The following is a 21728-nucleotide window of genomic DNA, read 5'->3' on the forward strand; positions in this document are numbered from 1 at the left end:
GCAGCTCCCGCCAAGCGCAGCCAGAGATGAGGAGAGGGCACCACAGGGATGTGCTGAACGAGGCAGAGTCAATCCCTGCTTGGTCTTTGCTGACCTGGGGAGCGTGGGGAGGTGTAAGTGTGTCCACTGGGATGAAACAGTCCCAGATTCATGGAGCCATGCGTCTATCATTCAGGCACTGGGGCAAGGAAAGCGACCTTTTTCCCTTGCTCCATCATCTTAACAGCAACCACAACAGGAAAAAAACACCTTGAAAGCTTGGCTTAGCCAACATATAGAATCTCAGCTTCCCATCAGTGTCACTGCTGCCTGCTTCAGCCCTGCCCCAAGCCAGCCCACTTGTCTTGCCCTGTTTTAGCCTGGCTGGTAGGTCTGTGGGTTATTGCTACACAATCCTGCTGCTTCAGATGTAGACAGAGAGTTTTCAAAATTCCTCCTTTTGCATTTCTCTGGCCTTGTGATTTCTGTATCTATGTAAACTTAGTCCAAATCAAGCCATCGCTTGTCAAAAATTAAGAGAAGGCCATGATTAGGCCTCATTCCAGCTGGTTTGAGATTAGTAATTAACTTTTCACACAAAACAGATATTTCGCAGGGAATCAGAGACGACATTTTTATGTGTGACATACTTAGTGAGCCAAAGGAGTCTGCATATTGACAGTAAACATTATGCCAACAAACCTCTGTAGGTTGGAAGAATCTCCTGTGCTAATTTGAGATGGTTTTCAACAGTGAGGATATTAAAACTGAAGTAAGAAAACACATTTAGACAGCAGTAAGCAGAGCATTAGCAATCTGAGATGCTCCTATTAACCACAAGCAGAATGGAGAGAGGAACAAACGCCGCAGCGATCAGCTCTGCCCTGGCTCAGGAGCCTCCATCTGGGATGAGGCAAGCAGGAAGGCTGGCAAAGCCACGCTAGCCCACCACAAACCCTAGATTCTGGGGCTCTCAGGACAGGAACTTTACAGCTCACAGGTGCTTTGCTCTTGCTGGGATCTCATGCAGATCAGAGCCAGGAGCAGTCACGGGTGCAAAACTGCTGGCACCAGCCAAAGGCTGGGTTTCTCTGTAACCACAGTGCCCAGTTGCATTTACGTGGGTTGGTTAGTTGTACCTTGTTTGCTTTTTAAAAAATAATTCCTGGGAATCTAGGCATAGAAAAGCCTGTCTTATCTCACACCCAAAAATGCCGGTTCAGGCTAAAATCAGGAAGTTCTGTAAAATGCTGCAACTTGTTTAACTGAACACATCCCCACACATGAGTGTAAGTATTAAGAATACAGCTGACAGTCATAAATCATGCCAGCTCACTGTGCACACAGAAAGGGAAAAGAAAGCTGTCACTTTGGTGCATGACAACATAGTGATGAGCACCGTACAAATGGGTAGTGCTCATCTAATATAAATTAGGTAGTTGTTGCCCAAAAAACTACCTTTAGGGAGTACAATGCACTGAAACTTGGATAAACCAATAATATAATATTTTCTGCAGCAAGAAAGACAGGAGTGCCACAGGAGAGTGAAGTTTCTCTTATTAATGACTAGATAAAATACTTGGTTTGTTCCACTTTGGAAAAAAAACAAAACCGAAACAGCAGAAGCACAGGGAAATTCAGAGGATGAATGAAGCACTGGGAAAGACAGAGAATAGATCTGCTTTGTCAGGGAAATAAACAGGGTAATCTAACAAGCCTTTCCCATATCCAATTCCTGTTTCTGTGTTAAGAGCAGAATTTTCTTCAGTTCCAAGAGCTGCCTCTGCCCCAGCCAGGGCAACATGGGAGAAAGCACACTAGGGGAAATTTCTTGGTCTCTTTTTTGCAGGGCTAAAGGCACAGGAATCTGCTAACCTGCACCCTTGCTTCATCTTGGAGGCTCTCAGCTGCAACATTTCTACCCAAGCACCAGCACAGCCTTTTCTGCTCCAGCTAAGGACCAAATTGGTAACTTTAATGTTGTAAAAGAAATTTAAAACAACAGGGAAAATCAATTTTATTTTGCTTTGTTCTAAACAGGGATCTACTCGTTGACATGGATCATTAAGTAAAGTAGAATGAAAAAGCACTAGGAATGACTGAAAGCCTATCTAACAGAGCAGCAGCCACACCTGTAGGACAGAACAACAAGAAGACTGTGCAGAGTACGTAAGGTGGGGGATGATATTTCCTGTTCATCTCAGCATGGCTGCATTGTTCAGCTATTCTGAAATTTGTTCATGTGAATCAGGAAGACATACAGAACAGACTGCAGCAATATGCAACTGGATGAGAGAAAATTAAATTCCATACAATAGTGACACCGAGCACTGTTGTGTATGTAGATCCCTTGGAATGTTTTTTATTGCAATCCCTGCTACACAACACTTTGAAATGTGGCCACAAGAAAAAAAAAAAAAAAAAAAAAAAAAAGCTTCATAACATGACTTGGCAGACAGCACAAGAAGGTCTTAGCCCAAAAAATTGTTGTTTTCCTTTCTTCACCCTATACAGACCAAGACCTAAATTCCCTTACAAAATGCAAACAAATAAATATATTTTCATTAAAGATGAATTAAGCATGACAGACTGGCCTGTCTTACACATAAAAGAGAGGAAAGCAGGTTGTTCCTCATTTAGAAATATTCTGCCTTCATGTGTCACAATGGCAGCTGGAACCTGAGCAATGAAACCTGGCAAGTGATTAATTGCTCCAGGTATTTAAATGAGTTCCACAGCATACAGAATAGACATCATTAAAAGGAGAGTATGCTGTCTTAAATCTCCCTACTACCCTTCATCCAAATATGTAATCAGAACTAGCCTAAAGCTGTTGAAGCCTGTAAAACTATGAGTTTTGTATTTCCACTGGGCCATGTGGGTAATTCAACCCAAACAGACCTTGCACAGGGGTGAGGGGAGGAATCTCTGAGATGTTTCTGAGAGAGAAGAACTCCACAGATCCCTCAAGGTAGGACAGTCCTTGTTTGGTCTACTTCCCCAAGAGAATCTTTTTGCATGATCTTTTTTCTTCCCCCAGAAAAGATGCTCAGCATGCTGGAACATGCCAAAAGGCAAGAAATCTTGAAGGAACAGGCTACTTTTAATATTTTTAATATTAATATTAATTTAATATTTTACAAACATCCCTTGAGCAGGCTGACCAATACAAAAGCTCTAGGTCTAATACGGCTAGAGCCTGCATACTGCTAACTAAAAATGAAATTTGAGCATATTTATACTCACTAAAGACGAGGCAGTCAAAGACAAGTATCAGTTTCAGCAAGTACTTAGTTTCTTCAGTTAAAAAGTACATTAAAAAAAATAAAGGTGCGCTGCACTGAGATCTCTCAGGGAGCCAGTCAATGAGAGCAGATGAGAAAAGACTTGCAAAATTTTGATTTATCCCTGCCTTTTATCCAGTCAGACTGGAAGGACACACTTTAAAACACTCTTACAGAAGGAACAGAAATTGAAGCTGATTTTGCAGGACATATGGATAATTGTGAATTCTGGAAAGTTCTAACACAACTGTCCTTTTTGCAAATGTGACAGTGCATGATGTTAAACACTTTCTGTAGCTGCTCATGCATGATTACAAAAGATTCAAATAGCAGCTTTATGAGTTTTAATGAAAGCAGAAGATGTCCAACCTGCAAGAGTGCTTTGTTAAGAATATTGGCAGGGATGGTACAAAAGCAGGAATTTTCTAGTAGGACTGGGTTGCTCAGCGTATGTGGCTCAGACTTTTGAAAAACAAAGCAGAAAACATTCTTCACTTGGTGAATTTGATTCCTGGCTATTGTCTCTCAACTTTGCCAATGGCTATTATATACAGGTATCCTTTATGTAATAGATCCCTCTAACACATTTTATTTCCTTGGCTCCCACCAACAGTTTCTAGAAAGAATGTGCTGTTATTCACTTAAATTGGACAATTCAACAATAGTGGAGGGAATAATGGAGAGGAACCACAATCCCTCAAAGTGATAATAACCTGCAGAGATATTTCACTGCTCATTTTTTAACCAAAACCTGACATTTCTCATTATTTCTGAGTGCAGACTACCTAATCCAGAAGTCTATCTATCACAAGTAATTCAGGTACAGAACTGACATTGCAATTATTTTTACTAGTACTAGCCAAAAATGAACTATGTCTCAATGTGCACAGATCAAATCTCTCCTACAGATATAGCAGTATATCTGCATTGGAAACTTCCAATAATTGGAATGAAAACACACAGTTGTTGATCCAAAGAAAGTGTTTAGGGAAGAAAGTGTCCCTGTTTGACTCCATTTATTACTTTCCAATAGCCTATCCCTGTTGAATAACAACTGTATTTTCTGCTATTTAAGATGTAAAAAACCATCAGAAAGCTCTCTGAATTTATCTCTGATGCAGAAATAACAGTAGCACTAGTGCAAAATACTTGCAATAAAATTTCAATCCATGGGAAACACACTGGAGTTCAGCTTTTGTTGGAGACTCAAAAGCATGCCTGGTTTTGTTATAAGTTTCGGGACCCAGGTGAAGAGCACTGAGACAATTTGGTTTTCATCTCACAGCTCTTATATGAAACCAGTCTCTCGGTGGCAATCAAAAATACTACCTCTGACTATAAGAAAAAGAGAAAAATAGACTTTTTTCAAAATTCACCAAAGCTCTATTGCTTTTTTCTTTTTTTTTTTTTTGCAATGAAGTGTTATAAATCTCAGTGATACTATGGAAAAAGTCAAGATTCTTCTGGTCTACTACAACGAATTATCAGAGACCAAACATTGCCTTATTATCATTTACATCTCTGATGTAATCTGCATTTATTATTCTCCAGGTTTGTAAAGAATAGAGACTTGCTTGGAAGAAATACAAGCTTTAGTTTACAACAGTGGAGTTTTCTTCTGTGCCATCATTCCCTTTATGCTGAAGGTGTGTGGGCGTGAGAAAAGTCAATGGAATAGAACTCTCTCAAAAGTTCCCCCCACCAAATAATCAAATGAATGTTTTTTTCTCCTGAACTGCATTACTGCATTTACATCAGATCTTTTCTTACATAAATGAACAAACTGTAATTACTGCTTATGTAAATGGTGGGTATTTTTCTATGTAAGGCCATCTTCAGTCTCAGAAAAAAGTAAAATAACAAAAAATTATAATACCACCATATTTATGCCTTCTGTGTTTATCATTTTTACTGAGGTTCAAGCAAAAATGATTTACCCTTTTTTGAGGGCTGGAGAGCACAGCTGATGATGAACAGCACACCATGCCATCCAGGCATTCATTGCTTGCATGTGAGTGAGGGCAGCAGAGGTGTGACAGTGACTAGCAGTCACCAGCACAATAAAGTTGCCAAATGGGCAAATGGTGTGCCAGAGCACACCAGCCAAGGCATTTCTGATTCATATTCTGGCAAGTACACGTGGAATCTCATCCAACACACTCTGCACAACTGGCCTTACCCACCTTCATGAAACCAGAACCAGTGCAGATAAGAGACACAGTGATGAACAGGAGAACTGAGCTCTTACCTCAGGAGGAAAAAAGCATTGCTGAGACAAATGGAAAAGGAGAATGGAGAGTGACAGAAGGCAGAATGAGAGAAGAGCAATGTGAGGGAAATGCCAATATTAACAAAAGCTAACAGTTACACACTGGCTATGAAGAAATCTGTACTATAAAGGATGTCCCTGGGAGTAATAGGGAGAAGGAAATGCTTCCCAGCAGGAATAGCATCAGAAAAACAACAGACCTCCCAGGAGAAAAACACTCAAGTGAACAAAAATCCCTCATCCTGGTATTGAGATAGCTCTTGATGAAGTTATGAAAGGACCCACGTGGTGTGCTTGCCTATCATAGCATGACAATGGATTCAGTGACCCAGCAGACCCCTCTGATTCTTATGGTCATAAATGAGCAATAAAGCAAATTGCCTATAGCTTGTCACTTGGGTTATCTATCAGACAAACGAGGCTCTTGGACTGCAGCTCTGAAACATGAAGCCCAGTGCAACAGCCATAGGTTTTGGAATGAGCCCAGTGCTATGGGATATGTGTGGTGGATGAAGGACACCAGACCTCTCATCTCCTTGCCTGCCCCCGTCTCTGCTCTGTCCTCCTCCTGCCAGTGCCCCTTGGTGCTCCCCCTCCTTGGACCTGCCTGGAAAACCTGGTGTGGGGCACCTGGCTTGTCCAGTTGCAAACCCCAAGCCTTGTTCCCTGTATAGCCAAGATGCCAAAGGGATCTCTGCCCAAAGACCACATCTGAGGCAGTCTGGAGCACCTAAGGCAAGGTAACCACTGCAGATCCCCATGCAGTGCACGGCTGCCTTTTGAAAGCTGCTGGCTCTTGAAGGCAGTTTCACTTTCAATGGCCTAGAGTAAGTGGTCTTTCTAAATAAAAATGTCCATGTAATATTAATGAACCATAACTTTATTAATGCCAACCAAGCTTGCTTAAATATTATCATAAATGAGCATATAAATAAGTAAATGCAAAGATGCTTAAGACCTCCACAGGGAATATTAATAATGATAACTTCACTCCAGTGAGACCCTGAAGACTCTGCTCAAAACTTAAGGTTTCCTTAGTAAAAATACAGTGATCCAACAGAGATTTATTTACAGAAATCTACTTTTAGTGCAGAGGACTTATAACACCATTACTCTGGCTATATAATTAGTGGGTAAAACACATATACTAATGAGCTTGAAGGTAGAGTTCAAGTGTTTTATGGATGAATGGTTCACCCCTCCTTTCTGTAAAGATTTTACACTCTTTACTCTGCTAATTTGTGATACTGGGAAGTAATTTCTTTCCTTTCACTCATTACATATCCACAAAGGAATAGAATATTAACTCTCACTTCACCAGCCCTCTAAATACTTGTAATTTCAAACCAGTCTCTAGTGCCTTTCAGTGATAATAATCCTTGATATACCATGTCAGCACAGCTATGAAATTAAAGCATGTTATGGCAAAATGCCTTCCAACGCTGTTAAGAGTTTTGGCCTCCCACGTGGAATGAATCATTGCAGTATTAAGTTTTCTTTTGGCTTTGCTGTCAAGTTCTCTGTAGCAAAAAACTGCCGAGGGTTTTATAATGGCTCCTGTCACCTTTCACCCAATGGCCTCAGAAACACATATTGCTGACTTCAGCTATGGCTTTATCCATAATTTCATAGTAAACAACCCCAAGCCCATAAAAGCCACAGAAGAAAAATTCCCACTTTATTATCATATTGAACTTGTCATGTTCTTGAAATAAACCACCATCATGAGACTTTAATCCTCTTTCAACTTCCCATAAATGCCATCAATCAGAAAACTGTCAGCTCAAGTGTGACAAAAAAACCTGCTTCCATTCCCCTGAGGCCCTGGTGAAATGAGTATTATTAGCCCATTTTCTCCTCTAAAGGGGTCTGGTACAAAAGAGTGAATCATCAAGAAATGCAGCCTATAGCACAAGATCAATATTGATACATCCCCTGTTGAGAGGCTTTAAAAGGCTCCCCAACATATGGCAAAAACCTTTGTGGCTTTCCAAAGTCTGTGGTTGAAAAAGGGGCTGGGAAAGTGGCTTCAGCAGGATGTGAAAAAGCCTCCTTGCTGCAAAACTGATCCATATGTGATAACCATGTGTGCAAAGTCTCTGCTTTTCCCTCCCAATACAGAAGTAGATGATGCATGTCTGGTCTTTTGCCAATCAACCACCTAAAGATCCTTCTATTCCTCTTTGTCTAAACACAAACTGACCATCAAGGAGTCTGGGATATTTCAAATATCTCTACTTGTGTCAAGTTGCTCAGCAAGATGATAAATTCATAGCGTGATGTGCCAGAGGCACAGTTTTTCCCATTAGGAAATATCTATCTTGAAAGGCCTGCAAAATATTTTCTCCAAATTTTGTAAGAAATTAATTTTATCCCATTCATCAAGCTATAAACTGAGCAAATTTAACACACACTTCTTCTTTCCTGACTTGTTTTGCATGGAAGGGGATTTTAGTCATTTTAAGAAATGGTCCCAAGAGAGCATATTTGGATTGGTATATAATGTAATACTGCTCCAAGGCCCCACTCTACTTATTTTCTCTGTTACAGGAAAGAGCATTGATAGATTACTCTTATGAGCATCTGACATGTTTACATAATTTTCTTTATCTTGCATTTTGTCTATCAATTTATGTCTGTTTACAAGGACTTCAACTTCCTCAGTCAATTCTGACAAAATTTCCATACTTATCACACATAGATCTTCTTCAAGCTTATGCAAAGAAGTTTTCAGACTAAGTTAACAAACCAACTCAACTAATCCATGTTAGAAGTGCCAATAGGCAGCCCAAAGTCCAAAAGCACTGAGGTGGAAATTCCTGCCTGTGTGCACTTCCCACAGTGTAACACAGATGACAGGAGACGTCCAGTCAGCCTCCACTTCTGCCATCTTTCTTTCCCACAGCACCAGGGATGTGGGGCTAAGCACAGGCTTAGGAACCCAGGCTAAGGGACATTAAAAAGATTCCCTGTTTTTCCAAACATGTCTTGGGGCTCCTTTGTAAATGATTTCCTTGTATGAAATGAGCACACTTCATGCAAGATGGGCAGATGTATGAATATCACAGCAACCTGAAGAATAACTCCACAGAGAATGACCCATTTCTTTCATCAGTCATTTCAAATGTCATCGTGATTATTAAAAACCAAATCAATAACATTCACCTAGGAGCTAAACTGAAAGACACACAGGATGTTGACTGAAATCAGACTATCTATTTTGGTTACCCAAATTTTTGGTCACTAAGCAGTATTAGTAACCAACATTTTATGCTTCTTTGAACTGAGACTTCTTTTGACCATCAGCTTTCCTATGCTCCTCCAAGCACACAAGCTGCAACCATCTGACAGTAATTGCCATGACAACTGATGCTGGTCCCAAGAGGACAAAAGACAATACCGCCAGCAAAATTCAATAAGCAACGTAATGAAGTCGAACACATCATGGGAAGTTAGTTGTGGTTTCATGGCATGGAGAGTGAGCAATCTGGAAGATCCCTTGAGTATCCCAGAGCTATCCATGCCCTGGCCTGGAGTATTCACATACTCTACTGAGGGTGACCTTAGTGCCCTGGATGGGATGGAGAGATGCTGCAAAGGAGCAAAGTATAAGCTCGGAGGAGAAAGGCAGCAGGGTGATGTCAGAGAAGGGTGGTTTAAAATGACGTGGGGAGATCTGTTGACAGTGGGGCTGGAAAGGCCATTATAACAACCTGGCCCACAAAGAATGTCACACTGATGTAGGAAAAGCCAGAGGAAAATTTTCAGAACACAAATCAGGACTACACACCTTCCTCCTATGTAGGAATCTAGACATGGAGAAACATTTCACTCCTATGCATTTTTAACTTCCTAAGTTTTCAGCTTACTGGACTTCCCATCATCTGAAGACAAAAACCTAACAAGTTCTAACAAAACTGAAAAGAAAAAAACTCACTTGTTTTCATATACTGAAGTTCTAGTAACTAAGGAAATGCCTTAATTATAAGCATAGGTTAACTGCACGGCATCATTATAAGGCTGATTTGGAGTTGCATGACTGAATTAACTGCGTCCCTTACCCTCAGGTTTCTTTGATGTGGAACTTTAATTCAGACTTTCATCATTTTATGATGACTGATTCTGGCGTTATTATAAGCATTTTTTCTTATTTCTTTCTATCAAATAATAAGTTTTCATTTTCAACTCCAACAAAGATTTCAGTTTCTAATGACATTCAAGTATCCTGCTGACTCCAGCTAATTTAGCTAACCACTGTGTTAGCATGGAGCAGACAGGCTAGCTCCGGAGAAGTGGTGTGCTAAGAGGAGCAGATCTGATTGACAAGGCCTTTAAGCTGTCTGTCGTATTTTTTAATTTGTTCCCTATTTTGAGTCAAAAAATAATCCCTGAATATCATACAATTCCCCCTTTCAACCGTTAATAACTCCATTTGGTTAAAAACAAGCCTGGAAACAGATGCATTTTTTGAGAAAACTCAAGTTCCGAGCAGGCAATAAACCCCCAGCTAGGAAACAATTCTCTGGAAAAACAAATGTTGCCAAGAAAGCTTCCTGCAGCCCTGCTGTCAGAGCACAGTGACTCAAGGCAAGCACCACTAACTAAGCCCAAATGGAAGTGATGCAGACTGCCAGAGAGAATAGCAAAGAGAAACAAGGACCCTTTCTGCCCAGATGCAATGTTTGTGTTAGTGCTGGCAGTACAGCCAGAGGCTCAGGAAGTCCAGCATCAGATCTTCAGAGAAGAATCCTTTGGTTTTGTAGGCAGCACATGTATTTTGCCATATCCAGGAACAGTAAATCATCAGTTTTACCTGCAAACACCACAAACTGAACTTTAAGAAGGCACCTCCAAATAGGAAGAAATGATCTTGTTTATCCAGATCAATATATCAGTGCAGGCCTGCAGCATTTCTCCTGCTGAATAAAGATCTGGCGCTATTTACACAGAGATAACCTGCACCATTACTATTAAGATTCAGCCCTGTGATAATTCCAGCTGTATGGGATAGGCTATACTAGTGACCTAAAGGGATGTAACATTTGAAAATTTTAGCAAGGAGCTTATCATTGCCTAAGCAAGATGAAGGATTGGCATCTCTACTTTTCCTCAATTCAGAAAGATATTAGTGGGTATGCAATGCCTGTGGGGGATGAGAAAGCTTCTCTGTGAGCAAGCAAATCTTCAGAACTGAACCTGAAATGCAGCACTGTGGGAATCATCTTAAATTGCAACAGCCTGAAAGGCACACAGCATGGTCTGCTCCCAGTCCTGCCAGCCTAGGACAGAAGTCTCCTGGTGAGAGTCTTTACCCAGGCTCTATTTTCAACAACAAGCAAAAAGATGATGACAGTTCAGCCCCATGGATGGACAAGCCCCTTACACCTCTGAGAAACGAGGGGGAAAAAAGGAAATAAAAATCCTCACTTTTTCACAATGAGCAACAGTACTGACCCCAAACACCAGTTTTGTTTTTCAGGAGGTTTGGAGACCACTACCTCAGGAGGATAGGGATTTAGAGCCCTTGGGGCATCTCCTGGCCCCAGAGTGTGTCCAGCCACCCTGTGGGTCACTCCCCTGCACACAACAGGGCTTCAGCCCACAGCCCATGACCTCAGTTTGGCAGGACAAGGAACAACAGGCTGCTACACAACACTGAAGCAGCCAAAAGGATCTGTGTTAAGTGAAGCAGCAGTAGGAAAACACTTTGGGCAGAAGAAAGGAAACAGGCAGTGGTGCCAAGGCACCAGGTAATTTGAAATAAAGCTGGCAGGAGCGAGAGGAAGGAAGCTGTGTCTGTGCACAGCTCACAGCTGTGCCAGCTCTGCAGCCCTGCTGCCTCCCTTCATCTCAGCTACTGCAGCTCTCCATGAAAGCAGAGAGTCTACTTCTCCTAAACTCAGCCCTTAAAAATACTCCAAAACCAAAGCCACCCTGGATTTCTTCTATCAAAGTAGGCCTCAGAGCAAGTAAGCAGTAAACAACTGTTAAAAGCTGAGAAAATGGGAAGAAAACAGCTAGTGGGAGAAACAAGGACTTTGCTTGGCATCCAAGTGGTTTGTGGGGTCAGCTTGGACGTGTTCTTCATCTCCCCTGAGCTGAGTGTCCTGCAGCAGGCTGGAGTGACAGACCCTTCACTTGCAAAGCCAAGCAGAAGGAAAGGGTATTGCTACACGCTGCTCTGCTCTCTGCTACCAGCCCAGCCACACACACACACAAATATTTCATTTTGGGGCTGGGAATAAAACATAGCCACTGCAGCCAGCACAGCTTACATATAAAACCATGGATATATTTCTTCTTGTGTTAAACACCTGCCAGTGGATCTTTCTGAGACAGTATTTTAAAGAGGCCTGTAATATTTAATCTGGTGCAAGACTGCTACGCCTAAAAAATTAAAAATGAGCGTTGTAGGTGTTTTTAACTTAAGAGGGACATGAATAAGATCAAGAAACTTTTCACTTCCTCAGGGCTTTAACCATGCTTCTTTTTCAATTGCTTTTCTTCTATGGATTTTACAGTTTCCTCCAGATTGATATAAAATGGAAGAACACAGGGGAATTTGATGCTGCGAGTGAAGCCCAATGGCTTTTTGAAAGCCCTGATTGCTGCCTAAGTGTGAGTGTCAGAGCTGGCACTCTGTAGCTTTGCATAGCTCTTCACAGTGTAAGAAAAATAAAAGAACATAAATTCCCTGTTTTGTGGGGACCTTAATCTTCAGCCTTACATCTAAATTATGCTAAAGGCATATTATAGGATTAAATTCTCCCGTCAGCTAAACCAGTATAAATCTGGAGTAATTCCATGATCTGAAAATCCACTGCTAATTAACTAAATCCCCCCAAACCCAAAGAAATACTACAAAAAAATAGTATTAAAATAAAGTATCTATTTCTCAGTTACCTCACTTCTTCATGGTTTCCCTCGTGTTGCTGTAGGAATATTCCAGACATAGCAAAAAAAAAAATCAGTCCTAGGTCAGGAACTTCTAATCCCTGCTCTCAAGGCTGCAAAACAGTGGTAATGACTGCTGCTTTTCTCTCCAAATATTATTGTAATGGAGTTCATTTGTTCTTTTTTAATTAAAAAATAATTGAATTTTTTATTAAATAAACAAACAAATCCAAGCATGAATTTATCTGTCTTATCAGCTTTCTGTAGGAATCTGATGTCTTTGGGATAGTGATGGTCTCTTTGGTCCTGTAGAGGCATCCCACCTATGAAACTGCAGCCACTACAGTTATTTTTCCTTTTACTGCTTGTTACCAGCTGAAACCTTTCTGCTTTGGTGGGAGCAGCTGGAGCTTGTACTTATCTACAAAGCCAGGTAATTAGGTGGCAGCTCTTCTTTACTCCTTTGGAAATCAAGCTCATTCTTTCAGCTGAAGACAAAAGTAGCAAATAGAAGGAAAATTATTTTTTTTTCAATTGCAATAAGAAAGAAAGGATCACAACCTTTCCAAAAACATGTACTTCCCCTGGCCCACACCCCTTAACTGTGAGGGCTTTCAGAGTGAACTGGCAAAGCCTGTGCATGCTATTAAGCACATGCAAGAGGGAGATGTGCTCAAGTGCCGTGACAAATTATTGCTACTAGGACTTAGTAAGGAGTGTAAGCACATGCTCCAGATAGGCCAAAACCCCTTGTGATGGTTTTTTTGTAACTATAATGGGCTTATTATTAAAATCCCTCAAAACTAAAACTGAGGGTGGACACTAGAAGAATATGATAAAGTATTTGATTGAGAGAAAATCCAAGTATGACGTACTTTTCTGATTTACTACCAGACTGCTGAAGAGTGTCATTAGGGCCACCTTGAAAGAACAAACTTTTCCTGATTAATTCTTTTATATTGGGTTATAAATCCTGCCTTCCCATTTTCTCCTCTTAAAAAAAAAAAAAAAAAAGTAGATAATTTAAAGCATCTATTTCTGTTCATTGACTCTGATTTTATTCTGTTCTATCTATTGTTTTTTTCTGAGAAATTTCAATATTCTGGTTCTATATAAGACTTTTTCCTTAGTCAGGAACTGCAGTCTGTAATAACAGCATTCAAGGCAGTTCATTCTGGCAAATGCATGTCAGAAAAGGACTGCTGTGACTTTGAAATATTGAAAGTGACTGATAACATAATGTGTGAAGCAGAATAAATGCAGAGAAATGGAAGTTTTAGCTGAGCAGTCAAAGTATGAACAAAATACAGTGTCAGAGCTCTGTCCTGAAAGCTCTCCGGGCAGGTGGTTACAATGGCAAATTACTAAATGCACTTTGCAAAAGTGTTTTATGAATAAAATGGCAAACACAGTTTTTCCTTGGCCATATCATCATTTCTGTCTGCTTGCACACCATGTTTAAGTGGAAAACTTGGATCTGGAAAGGCATTTGGCTTTTAGGACAGTCATCAAAGCTATGATGGCTGGGATCAGGGCTCTGCTTTACTTTGGGCTAACCTAGCACAACAGGCACACTAAGCAGAATATAAACCACATTGTTGTACATTGTGTAAACAAGAGTCTCCAACATTATCCAGCTGGTTCATGTCAGCAAATGCTTCCATCTGTTTTACCCTGCAAAGCCTCTCTGCCACCACCAAGCCTTCTTTGGGATCTGGGCAGAGGTCCTTCCAATTTTGTCACCAGAACATTTTTTTCCTCAGGACTACAGAGGATTCAGAGCAAAGGCTTCCCCCACCCCATCTTCATCTTTAAACTCATCCAAACCTCTCTATCCACTGCACTCTGACATACTGGTGACCCTCCTGGCCAAACTGTCTGGCTTCTAGTTTCCTCATTGTTTCCTTGGGGAGCAGCCTAGAGCATCCTGCCCCATGGGATTGCTCTGAGACACAGCAGAAAACTTCTCTGGATAGTTTTTTTTAGATTGGCTAATCTCCTCCTGCATGGAGCTGAGCAATAAGGCTTCATTTATTCACCCTCCAAGAGTCACTGAGGAGCACTCAGCTCCTCACCATCTCACTGCCTCTCCTGACACTCCCTCTGTTCCTGCAACAAGCTTTCTTCTTCCTCATACTCTATTTGAAGCAAGGGAAGACAACTCTGCTAGGAAACCTGCTACCACTCTTCCTTGGCTCTAAGTTCTAGAGACTTTCCACATGCTCTTTTTCCCTTTCCCTACCCCTGAATTTGGCTGAAGTCATAAGCCAAGGCTAGCATCTTCTTTGCTTACTGATGACTCAAGAATGGGTGACAAATTGGTGTTTAACAGCAGGGCAAATCTCTGCAGGCTGAGGTAGCCACTGTTACAGCAGTTCTACTGGTGGAAACAAAACTCTTAGCTCAGATATGGATAAATCCTTCTAGCTGTCATTCCATCCAGTTATTTCAGCTTTGAAAACAAACTTTATTTTCAGGCCTTCTATTTTTATCTGGAAAACAGGACTGAAAATGAGCTTTATGGTCCAGCTAAAGGTTAATTACTTTTTAAGTCAACAAAATGGGTTAGCAGAGATCTATTACTCTTTGCTCTTTTGCTACTCTTGATCATTTTAACTGAAATAGGCTGACCAGTGTTTTGAGAACTGAGGCCAAGAGCCAGGAACCTCTGGCAGGTAGTGCTGGTGTGGGGTAGGTGGGCTAAACCTTTACTTGTGGTTATTACGGTTCTATCATCAAGGCAGCTGCATGCCTGGATCCTTCCTATTTCCAGGCAAAGCTTTGTACTTGTTTTCCACCACTCTTTAAAGGCAATGCTGCTGCTCAGCTAAGCCAGAGTGAGTAGTTACACCTGTTCCTCTCAAGACTGACACACACGTTAGAGAAAGCAGCCAGAAAAAGCTGTCCTGTACTACAGGTCAGTGTGTGCTGATGGTAAACCTAACCTCTGCTTCAGGAATTCATATAAGGCAAGCTCCTCGAGGAAAGCCACTCACTGAGACTTCTTTTAGCTTTACTGTCATCAGATTTATAACCCAGCAGTTTTGAATTCTGCAGCCATGCACTTACTCACTCCATAAAACTTTAAAACACATGAACAACTCAGCTTACAATAAATGTCGCTTCCATATAGTTGGATGAGCAACACTGTTTCCACTGGCTGTACTGCACACCTCGCTGGGTAGTATCTGGCCATTTTACACGCCAAGTCTGAGGTGCCTAAGGCTAGAGAAGTGGATAGAAAGTAGTAAGAAATAGCTTGCAAAGTGCTCTCTACTGGTAATTTAACACATCTCAATTAGACTGTTTTCTTTGGGGTGGTTCATGGGTAATGATGGGGAATTAATATGCAAAATCATACCCTTACCTGGCTTGCCTTAGTGAAACTTTGAAAGCGGAGCCCTTTCTGAAAGTGAGCATTGATTAGGAAAATAAAAGAATGAAGCTTCATTCATGGTACCTTTTTTCATGGTACCTTTATTTTCCAACATGCAGCAATGTTGGAAAGTTTTCCTTCAGTGCAGCACTGCTTGGATGCAGAAGTGTCTTTCCACGGTGAAGCAAGCAGGTAGCTCTCTGTTGCTCATGGCTCTATGCTGTGTGAGGTTGCAAGAAGATCTAATGCCTTTCCTTACGATTTTCTTTCTCGTGCATCTCAGTGCTGCTACGTCATGATTCTTTAACTTAACCCATCAATTAATGTTATGGTATATTTAAAAAGCCCTGATCTTCTCACTGCTTTTATATGTTTTGATTGAGTAATTTTTCACTATGTGTATGTAATAAACTCCAGATCTGCTGCAGAATCCTTTAACCTGTATCACCAGTTAATATCACAGAGGACTAAGAAGTTGCTGAAGTCTGTGTTTCTGTATGTGTTCCCATCCTTTTCAGCTCCTAGTCGTGAATTCACAGTGAGACCTGTAAGCACCAGGTGCACACTGTCAGGAATCAATAAAGCCATTTCTCCTGTTCTCACACGTGATGTGCGGGAGCCACAGTTTCTCTGCAGTCCTACAGCCAGCAGCCTCCACGAGCAGGCGAGGTGGGGACGTGTAATAAAGCCAGGAAACACTTCTGATGACAGTGCAGGAATCCTCAGAACCTGGAGCTCTGCAGGAGGCAGTGGAAGAGGATGCAAAGGGACAGCATCAGATCGTCTGGCCCTTGGGTAAAGCTATGAGCAATGTGCTCAGACAGGATAGCAGAGCACTGTAAGCCTGGATCGTGGGCTCAGTAGAAAAAAGAGGAGAGAATAGCAGAGGGACAAAAGCTTTCTGTTAGGGCCTTCTCATGAAGTAATGGATGCCATTTTTAAAAACCAGAATCTACAGAAGCTACATATTTTCTTATAATCCATTTGAGGTTACAGGTCTTCAGCCCGGATCCAGTGGCCTGGAGGGGCAGGCAGCTGGCTGAGCAGCACTTCTTCAAGGTGAGCTTCCTTGCATGAAGGGCAACTGCAGTTTATCTTGGAGGACAGACCTGGGTCAGCCAAAAGGAAGATGGACATGTTATGAGACCTGGGGCCTGGTGCAATTCCCAGTTTTTCCCCTACAAGTCTCATGTAGATAGCAAAAAATAGGATAGACTGGTTATTTTGGATGGTCAAGAAATATTATCTTGGATATGGTTAAATTTTTTATTTAGTATCCTGGTTATCTGAGAAACTACCTTGTTACTACAAGCTACTCTGAAGTTAAGGCTTTCATTAACACTGACTATATCTGAATAAATTAAGACTGGATTCTCATGTCAGATTGCTCATAAACCTGGAATTAATTTTGTTTTTTTTTTTTTTTCCTCTCACTAATGTAATTTCAGTTATATGAACTTGTGACGTAATCTAAGAGCAGACTCTCAAAATTAAACTCTTCTATTTAAATTCAGGAGTTTGCTTGAAGTCAAGTAATTCTCCCAACTTGCAGAGTTTCTTAATTTTCTGGAATTATTAGGAAAAAAGTGCTTTGAGTGGATTTAGGTAGATTTTACTAGTTTGTCCACTATATGTTTCAAAATATTATATATACAGCTCAGAATAGGATTTCAATTCTTAGCAAACTACCAAGACAAAGCAAAGTTGATGTCTTACTAAGACATCTACTATTCTGCAGATGATCACCGTATCTAATAATGAAAAATCCAATTATGTCATTATTGTTAGTCCTCTGCAGGGTTAGGGTATAATCCCAAACTCTTATTTTCCATATAGCTGATAAAAGATAACTCAGAGAATAAGTGACACTTGGGCTTTCATTAAAAGAATATTAATAAAAAATAGGGGAATCTTCTCAAAGAAAGGGGTACATAGTCCAAGGGCAGAGAAAAAGAAATCAAGGTAGTTAGGAATAAAGTAATTTTCCTTGCACTGGAGTCTTTGGACATAAGTGACCTCCAAGACACAGAATGAAAATTTAAGGATGGAGAATTAATGGTGAGGAGACAGGAAGAACACATATTTATGGCTCAGGGCAGGAACTTTCTAAGACTCAGGATTTTGCTGATGAGAGGTAAAAAGGACAGGAGAATATCCATACCATTTTTTTAAAGCAGCTGGCTGATGATTTGCTAAGGGGCAGTCTGAAATGCCATACTCAGTTCTTTCCCTCCAAAGTTTTGGATGTCTGAAAGCACACCATTTGCTGCTAGGGAGGTGTCTTTGGGCTTGCCATGAGGAAATCACCTAAGTGTCCATTTCTTTTCTCCACTTAGGACAAAAAGATGTCATTGACTTCTCTAGAAAAAGCACAAATTTGCTGTGACTTTTTGTGAATAATATCAAATTCAGACTGGTGTTTCTGCAAAAGTTATATGGTAGTTGTAGCTTCCATACATTTTGCTCTCACATACCCCCTTCCCACAGACAACCACCAGGAATTATGGAAGTGTTGTTGCTGCTTTTGGCACACAGACAGCTTTAGGTGTCCATGAGCTTGTGCTTGGCTGGGGCAATTGTGGAAACACAGCTGATGAACATGAAAGAGTCCTACACTGTGGGCTCTAAAGGCAACCTTGTCTCTTCTTTTTTATTCTTCCTATTGTCACCGCTTCCTTTTACCTAGAGGGGCAGAACTCACATGGATACTCTTTGCAACATGAGGGGTGCAGAACAACTATGGCTTGATTTTTCTGTGGCTTTGGGCGTTGACATGCTCCAGTTAAGCGCAAAGCTGGCTGCTGGCCTCTGCTGGGCGCGGAATTAGTGCTTCCTCTCCCTTTGCCTCTAGCGTGCTGTGCGGCCAGGACTGTAGTGCAGGAGAAAGAGGGTGAAACAGCAGAAAAAGTGGGGACATGAACAGGATTCCAGCACTTTGCTGCCACCCCTCCTTGACCCCCACCAAAAGCCAGCCACCAGCACAGCGCCTGAGCCATTGCTGCAGCGCTGCAGGAAGCACAGACATCCTATGAAATACTCTGAAAAGCACCTGCAATTATATTTATACCTCCTGGGGGTAAAATGGAAGTTTTCAAGTTTAAAGCTGAAAAGAATTCTTAACAAGTGTCAAATTCAGTGTCACCACACAGCTCTTCATGAACCAAAAGACACATCCTTTTCAAGCTCTCCTAGGAAATTTGGCAGTTCCTATCATTACCAGCCCCTGTCATTACCTTGAAAGAAAAATATATAGAGATGGAAAACTGACATGCTGCCTGGAGGCTGCTGGTGCTCAGAAGGTTAAATGTTAGTGGCAAAGGAGAGGACAGCAATCTACCTGAGCACATCACCTGGCTGCCTAGGGGCACGGCCAGTTGTGTTTGTTAACATTTGCAACATGAATGAAGTCATCAGCATGGCTATGACAGGTCCATCTTTCAAATATTTCACAGCTTATTTTCCATATTATTTGTGTTACAGCCACATACCTCTTTCCAGGATGGACCCAAAGCATCTGTTTTCAGATAAAGCTTTAGGCAGGGCCTGGTCACAGATGCTGTGTGGGACCACAGCTGGCTGCTTTGCCATCCCTTTGCAGCAAAAAGCCAATCTCATACCGCAGTCAGGCCATTCACTGCTACTCATGTCTTTGTTTTGGCACAGAAGGGATTTTTTTCTGTGCGTGAAAAAGAAGGGTCTGAAAGACCCTTTTTTTACACTGCTTCCTGTTGGTAAACTTTACCACAGCATTACCTTGACTGCAGCTCACACTGCGTAGCTTTAGAGAGAAGGGGTGAGCGTTTACACCTCTCTTTCTCTTTTCCTGTTTCTCTGGGAATCACCTGAGTGTTCGGAAAAGGTACTGAAAAGCTTTAAACGCGTGCCTGTGCTTCCTGCACAGAGAGCAAAATCTCCTGTAAGCTTGCCAGACCTTTCATAGCTGCACCCCAGGGATTTAACACTGCACAGCTTATGGCTTTATATGAAATTTCTTAAAAGAGAAGGCCTGTATTTTCACATAAATATATTTATTTTGGGAAGGATCAAGAAGTTCCAGTGTATTTTAAACCAGTTCCCTGCTGCAATAAAAATGTGAAATATTCATGTGAACATTTGCTAATCCTATACAATGAATCTATTCCTCTCTCTATTTAGCATGCAGGCTGCAGCTGCTGAAGGTTGTTGAGCCTTTTCATTAGGAAGAAATGTAAGGATGATGTGTGAAAACCGCATGGATGTAATCTTAAGGAACAGTATAGAAGGGTGTTAAGAACAAAACCTTGTAACCTACCTTGTAAGCATGATTTCTCTTTCATATGTTTGTTCTTATATGGTCTTTCACTGCTTTAAACTGTAAATTTATATTTATGGACATAATTAGAAATGCTATATAATACACTCTCATAATACAGAAATAAGAATATAAGCACAGCAGCACACATTTTCAGAATATATATCTCAGGCTCTCTAAATTCTGCAGGAGGTAGTATCACCAAGCAATTCCAATTTCTGTTCAGCCATTATTCCTGCTAATGCAATGAGTTATTTTCTCACCAGAGCCAAGTTCTGCTTATCCATCCAGATCCATCTGTGGCGCAATATCTGACAAATAATCTCCTTCTTCATCTACCTGAACTCTGACAACTTTAGCAGGAAATCAAAAATGAGTGCCTGTGATCCCTGATTCCACCAGGGGACAACATATGACCTTGGGATTTCATTTAAGTCTCCTGATGCTATGGATTCCCTAAGCATTAAGTGGAAATAGCATTTGCTTTCCTGAGGGATGCTAATATTTAAGTATTGCTTCAAAGATCCTCAGATAAAAATACCTATATATGTGCAAATTTTTATGCTTCCTTCTGCTTTCCTATAGCTCCAAGATATAATAATACACTGAAAAGCAAAATTTTCTTGTGAAATAAAATTGTACTTGGAAATGTCAGGCCTGCACAGACCAATGATCCAGGAGTTGCTGAAGGCAGTGTATCAGAAGAAGCTGTAACCCAGCCTCTCCATGTGCAGAATACTGTGACCAAGAAGAAACTCTTACCAGAATTAGCCATAACCCTTTCCCCTATGCCAAGAGCTATGCCCAGTACATAAACCCTGTCACAAGCAGTCTAAGGGCACTTTGGATGCATCCACCTTGACTTGCAGAGCAGCAGTGGTGGGCATGAAGAACCTGTGCAGGAGCTATGCCACGTCACTTGGCAGTTTCACTGTGTTTAGTAATAAAGACACAGACCGTGAAGTTCCCTAATGTACTCCAATTTTTGTACATGAGCTTGAATGGACAATAAGGCTGTGGAGAGGATGACTTAACACCTTGACAAGCACCTGAGAACTCTAACAGGTGGAAGAATTTCTTAGAAAGACTACAGGAAGGAATTCTACTCCTTTTTTTTGCATAGTAATCCCAAACAGTAAAGTGACAGAGATTTTAAACAGAGCCAGCCTGGTCACAGCTGGCATATGAGAGAATTACAGTATTTGGTAAATATTTGCCCCTAACACTCTTTGTAATATACAAAGCATATGAATGTTTCAATAAAATTAATTTTTTTGTTGATCCTATGAAATTTTTTATTATGTTGCTGCTCTGTTAGGACAAAATTCAGGAATATCACTCTCAAAGTGGAACAGATTCAAAAAATCCAAGTCTTCTCTGTTCACGCAGGAGGTGTGAGCAGAGAGTGATTCCTCTGGATCTGCACAGTGTTACTTACTGGCTACTTTCCCCCCCACCAGAGTCTTTGTTAAAGGCAAAAGCCCAAATTAAGCATAATTTGTATGTTTACTTGGCAGCCACACAACAGAAATCCCATTGCAGGAACTGTAAGATGTAGCTTCATACACATAACACAAACCAACAGAAATCAGGTTGAGAAACCAGATTCAGAATGAAAAAACAGATCAGGAGACT

The 21728-nt window shown here is 41.1% G+C and overlaps 1 protein-coding gene across 2 annotated transcripts in view; it reads right to left on the reverse strand.

Annotated features, from left to right (window-relative positions):
* GRID2 (glutamate ionotropic receptor delta type subunit 2) overlaps positions 1–21728 on the reverse strand; it is a 671390-nt gene that overhangs the window by 39356 nt on the left and 610306 nt on the right. The gene's annotated exons all lie outside the window — the stretch shown is intronic.

Source organism: Pseudopodoces humilis, chromosome 6 (assembly GCF_049639895.1).
Source record: "Pseudopodoces humilis isolate 2021_Gansu_Grassland_sample_001 chromosome 6, ASM4963989v1, whole genome shotgun sequence".
NCBI lineage: Eukaryota > Metazoa > Chordata > Aves > Passeriformes > Paridae > Pseudopodoces > Pseudopodoces humilis.